Source organism: Strix aluco, chromosome 3 (assembly GCF_031877795.1).
Source record: "Strix aluco isolate bStrAlu1 chromosome 3, bStrAlu1.hap1, whole genome shotgun sequence".
NCBI lineage: Eukaryota > Metazoa > Chordata > Aves > Strigiformes > Strigidae > Strix > Strix aluco.
This window is the reverse complement of record NC_133933.1, coordinates 93196748-93203054: the sequence shown is the minus strand read 5'-3', so window position 1 is coordinate 93203054 and position 6307 is coordinate 93196748.

Here is a 6307-nt window from a genome sequence, read left to right as displayed (position 1 = left end):
TTGAACTGCATCCAAATTGCCATATTTGGATTTTAGTAAGCATACTGCACTCATTAACAGGCAGTTAATTAATAGCGGTGGTGAGTTTGTGGAAAAGCTACTGATGTTTAATAAGTCTTTTGTCTCTGGCTTCTATGATGTCGTGTATTAGCAGAAGTGTAGTATATCAGATTCAGGGAGCAGTGCATTACTCATATTTCTTACTGAATGGCTACTGTTGAAATGGAATATATCTTTGACAAGCACGAACACACCTGTTCTTCAAAGTCCATTGCAGGATTAGCATTTACCACAGTGTTTTCACCTGTGTGGTGTAAAGAAATGTATGCTTCAGTATGTATGAGCTCCAAAAGGAGAAAATAAGCTGTGGAGCAGCTAGAGTGAAGGCTGCATTTAGTGGCATCCAAAAGAAAAGTCAATTGGGTCAAACTACTCTCTGGCTTATTCTCTGGCAGCTGAGTAACTACTTGTATTTTAGTCATGTCCCTTCTCCCTCCCCTTTGTCTTCATTATAACCAAACTATGAAGAGCGTTTCACTTTCCCACTCGAAAGAATGTGGATGCACCTGCATGAGGGGACAGGTTTGGCTTTCTATGGGTATTAAACATGAATTCTGAGCTGTCCTCAAGGAAGGACAGGTGCACAAATACACACATGCCAACACCCTGGGAAGCAGAAAGAAAAGCTTTACATCATTATTCCTTACCTCTCCACTACCTGGACTCATGGGAGTTGACAAGAATTCAGGTCTTACAATTTTAAACATTTATTTCTGGTACTTATGTACAGTCTAAATTTTAGGTCTTCCCTTTCACCATACTTACTTCCTAGAGAAGTTTTGTAAATGATATTATTGTTATAATTTAATTCTTCTGCAGAATGAATAAAGTTTGAATATGCAACAAAACTTCTGGACCGGGAATGTTAACAAATTATAGAGTTGTTGGCTGGTTAAACTAATCTGTTTTTCAAGCTGCCTTCCTATAATTGCTTGACTCCATATATGTTTATATACATTTTCATGCAAGATGACAATGGCTTCTAGCTTTCTGTGGATCAACACAAAGCCAGGAAGATTATTTTGCCCTCCACATGTGGTGCTGATCTTTCTTCCTCTTCAATTTGGCTCTGCTTAATATTACAAGAGCTAAAACTTTTCCTGGTATCACTGTTTAAGCTAAAGAATAGCTGTACTTCCAACAAAATTATTATGGGCAGATAAAAGAGGGGGAAGGTGGCAGTTGTGAAGAGCAATAAAGGCCTGCTACAAAATCTTTGTACCAAAAGGTGATCTACATTATCAAAGTCCCTGAGAACTCTGCTTTATGGTTTAATATATTTAACGAAATTTATATATATATATAAATATTTATATTCCAGGCTTTTGCTAGTCTCTTTGCAACCTTAACAGTAATAGAGTTTTATGTTTTAATTTCCTTAAAGGAAAGTCTTCTTTGGAACCCATGAATGTTTCAGTGTTTTGGAAAGATCTAAATATCTGTTAAATATCTATTGAGACTTGCGATTTTTTTTTCATCCACTCAGCAATCTTTTAATGTATTATTTTGAGAAACAGGACTATACATACTGTAAATAATACAGAAAAAAAATATATATATGTATTATCTGATAAGCTGAAATAGCTCTGTCTGTTGGTTAATTATCCCAATACTAAAGAAAAGTTAGGCTAATGATTTCCAGACAGTTGTTATGCCATATCATGTTAAAGCAGCTGTTAACCATATGCACTACTGTAGTTCTGCTTATATTAACCATTATGAAATTTTCCTTGGGGAAAAACGCTCACGTGCTTGCAGAGAACCTCTCTGCCCTCTTTTTAAATGAAATAAGTTGGTTATTCTTAGAGCATGGTAAATAATTTGTAACAAATCACTTGGTGATTTTCTCCTGCTTGCGAAGAGAGATTGTGTTTTTCCAAAGCCACCATGCACCCAAGGAACTGAAATCTCATCAGCAGTCTCGACATGTCTGTAGCCTGCAACAGTTTGAGCGAGCCCTCCAAAACTGCACCAGTGCAGTGCTGAGGTCTGGTGACTGCATGGTTTTGGGATGCAAGGTCACATTTCTTCATGGCACTGCACTCTGCTCTACCGTCCGTCAGCTCGCCTGAGGCTAACGTGGAATTCCCGACGCCGCTGTTTTGCACAGGAATATGGCCCTGCAGTGGGAAGGGGTTTCATTTGACCTTTTTCTTTTTGTCTTTTTGAGAGAGAGACAGAGAGAGTGATCTGTGAATTCCTAGGGGCTTATGGCAACAAATACTATAGAGATAACCACCAGAGAAACAAGATCTATGGACAGAGGTGGTCTGTTCTATTAGCCTGACTAATATAGTTGGTAAAAAGAGACAAGCATTTAGGTCAAAAACACTTCTTCAGATCCAATAAAGAAGCCTATCTTGAGGACAGCTTGTGTAGATGACAGCTTGTTTGTTGGTGGTGGTGTGGGGTTTTTTTCCCCTAGTTAGAGCAGTTAGCACATAACAGGTATTGTGTTTTCTTTATAAGTATTGCCTCATTTTTCTTAAATCATTAAAACCACAACATGATGTACATCTATTACCAGTTTAATGAGTATCTAACATTATTCTTGTCAAACTTGCAGAATAATTTATCATTTTGGGTCATCCTAAGGAAAGGTATCTCTATCAACTCAGAGTGAGACTACACTTACTCTTGTTTTAGGAACATTTGTCTGAATTTGTTACAGCTGCCTTTGTGTCCCCAGTTGCATTCACCTTCTTTCTGTGAGTATTCAAACAGATGTTCATGAAAATAAATGATCTTTAAGATTAAATGGTTTTATTGGATAATGATCACAGAAATGTTTTGTCTTAAAATACTTACCTTGGTCGCACTGTGAAAGATTCTCATTCCTTCTCTCTGCCTCCCAATCCCAGAGCTTGGAAGAAGGCAGTTATACAGGGATATCACCTGTATTCAGTGAGGGTAAACCCTGGGTGTTGCACACCAAAGAGACATGGTGGATGGAGACCTGAAGAGGGCACTGACTGTGGTCAAAGGTCTAAAATTACATTTTACAAGTAATGGTTGAAGGAATTTAGTTTGTTTAGTCTGCAGAAGAATAAAAAGGAATTGTGATAACAGCCTTCAGATACATGAGGGTAGTGGCAAGAAGAATGAAAAAAAAATTTCCCCTGCCCTTTATGCATAAAAAAGTAGGTGATTTAAACAAGTGATAATTCTCTTAGGTACCAGAACAGTAAGAATATTGTCTCTATTGTAATAAACAAACATGGAAATAGTCTGTCTAGGGAAACCGTGAAGCCAAATCAAAGGTACCCGAGAACAGGTTAGAAAAGCAAATGGTAGGAATGGTGTACATATAGTTGTGTGTCCTACCATGGTGGAGATGAATCAGCTAGATAACTTCTTAGTGTCCCTTACAGATCTCTCTTCTCTGATCTTATGATTGGTAACTATATTTCATCTGAGACCTGACTGTCACAATATAGCAATGTTATACTAGCACAACTTAGCCACCCTTACAATGATCTGTAACTTAATTTCATATAACACTAGCAGATAGCTGAACAAAATGAGCCCACTGACTCGGTGCAGAGAAACATCCAGATGATAGGGGCTTGCACTGTGCCCTAGTAGACATTTCCGAGCGCAAACGATTCCCCTCAGCAACTCAACCACTTGCTCAAATGTCTGTTTCTGCTTGTGACAGATCTGAAAAATCACATTTTGCAAAGAGACCAAACCTGCTCAGACAATGACAAGCAATTTGAAAATAACTGGTCTGACCGGGTGTCCAAATTGTTGACAGAAAGGAAATGTTCATGTGTGCAAGGAGCATGAAAGATGAAAGCCCTTCCCTGGCACTCCTTCCACTGAAGCCCTTACTCTGACCTGTGGCCTCACCAGATGACCTGTCAGCAGAGAACAGGGAAAGTATAAGAAAATAGTTTCTACCAAGGCTTCTTTTCTGAAGGAAAGTCTGCTGCAGATGCTGCAGTTTTATCTTTCATATTGCCTGCTAAAAATCTGTAAGAAGATAATAAAGTGGTCATGAAAATAGGGGAATTTTGTTTTTTGGATACAGCAAAATTCTGTATTAATATTTATACTGCATATTTATACATTTTTCTCTTTACGCATTCTGATCCAGTCAAACCAAAATCTGCAGGCCTGGGAGAGCTGTGCACAGCTCCCTTGCACCTCTCCAGTGCCCCTTTCTTTGATGCCCCATGGAGTCCTGTGGCTCTAAGGCCAAGGATTTTGCTTCTGACTCTTCACCTTTACTTGCTAGGTGGGAGCCCTGGGCATCCTGACTCTTGCCTATGGCAGCTCCTGGCATAGATGCAACTGGGAATGTGAAGTATTTCATACTTATAAAGGACTGGAAGTATACTGGGACAGTGACAACTTCTTCCTATGAGCATCTAGAGTGTTAAACACAATGATACTGTTGGCTTGACTCAGAGCTATACCCCAGTAAAAATAACTTCCAGAACTGTATCCACAGGCCTCTTGGTCCATTAGTCTTGTTTGTCTCAAAAACTAGGCACAGGGTTTTTTTCAGATGTTTCCCACTGGGAAAGAGCTTCGCATGGCAACATTATGTGGAGATACTGCTTTAAATGACCTTGACTCTGCAAAACTCTTTTTTTTTTTTTTTTCTTTTTGTTAATCCATTATTATACCTTTCTCATATTTTAATCCAAAAGAAAGTGCATTCCAATTCTTTTCATCCTGTCCTCCAAACTCTTTACCAGTGCAATGGCCTGCTATGGCTGCAGCTCAATTCTGGCTGGACTAAGTCTTAATTAGCTGTCAATGATGTCATGTCCATGTCTATGTTAAAGGCACAAGTCTAAGTGTTCCTCCTTATTTAATGTACTGTAGAAATTCCATTTTGGGATAGCATTAAGAAGCTTCAGAGCCAATCTTGAATTTCTCCCGTAGTTGAGACGCTTGGCCTTCAGCCTTCTGACTTCTGACACTAGCCCAGTTGTGCTATAATGGTCCAGAAATACACTGCCTGTTGTGTTTTATTGCTTATGTGAAAACTGTCCAATTCCTTGTCAGTTGACAAGGGAGGAGCGTCGCATTGAAGGATTGCACAGCAGTGTGTCTGGGAGCTATGTTATTTCACACCAGCAGCAACCTTTCAGTGTTTGCGCGGCAGCCCAGTAGAGCCTTGGTGCTCTTGCCATACAGCAGAGAGCAAACCCCATTGTAGTCACTCTCTCTGCCAGAGAGACTAATGCATGTTGCCAAATATCTCCCCTCAACACATTTATTGAACATTAAAACAGCAGAATAGCATTGAATGAAGTCCAGTAATTTTATAGGATATATTTTAGTCACTAGACTTTGAAGACTAGTCCAATGTTAATTATAAAGTTTCTGTGTCTGGATAACATATTGTTAACAGTTATTTTGTAAGTGCTAATGGCGAGATGGAAGATTTCCAATAGTTTTATTGAGGAAGTGGCAATTAAAATGTTGAGCACTGCAACATACATACAAAATAAAAATAATCCTGCATGCACAGCACTTTATGTCTAAAAAAAAAGAAAACAGAAAAAACAGGGATGAATATTTTCCTTTGAAATAAATGCAACCATTTTATTTCTAAAAAGTTTTGCTTTTGAAAAAAAAATAAACATTGATTTACTTGCCAACTTCAAATGTCACGAGTCTTGAACAAGTTTGACATTGTTTAAAAGCACATCGTGAAACTATTAGAAAGCTAAGACAAGTTGCTATGTTATGCTTTTCCACACACAAAGAGCAACAATATGTTCTCAGTTTGAGTAACTTCTTTTAGATTAAGGGAAACAAAACAAGAAAGAACAAAAGCGGTGTTCACAAGAGTGTGTGGAAATGTCTACACAGGGCAATTTTTAATGCGTGGGTGGGAAGAGGTTCTCTGCAAGCACTACCATGAAGTCAACTGGGCACACTGATGTTCCTGCCATGGTGCTGCTGCATGCAATCAGGAAAAAAAAAAAAAGGACTATCTATGGCTCTGTATCCATCAATTAGCAGGCTTGAGACAGTTACTGCTTTGCAGAGCAAATGGCTACCACCTGCTAAAAGAAGACCTGGTGGGCTCTACAGTGGAGACGGGAGTCCAGCATCACTGGGGTTGGTTTTTAGCATGAATTCGGTCAGCGCGAGGCACATGATCCATGCTATCTAAGCGAGAGCCAGGGGCTCCAGCCATTTGAGTGGGTTTGGGTTTGCCTGCAATGTACCTGTTTTAATCTAAACCCACTGCAGTGGACAGGTTTTAAGGCCCTTCCTTAAT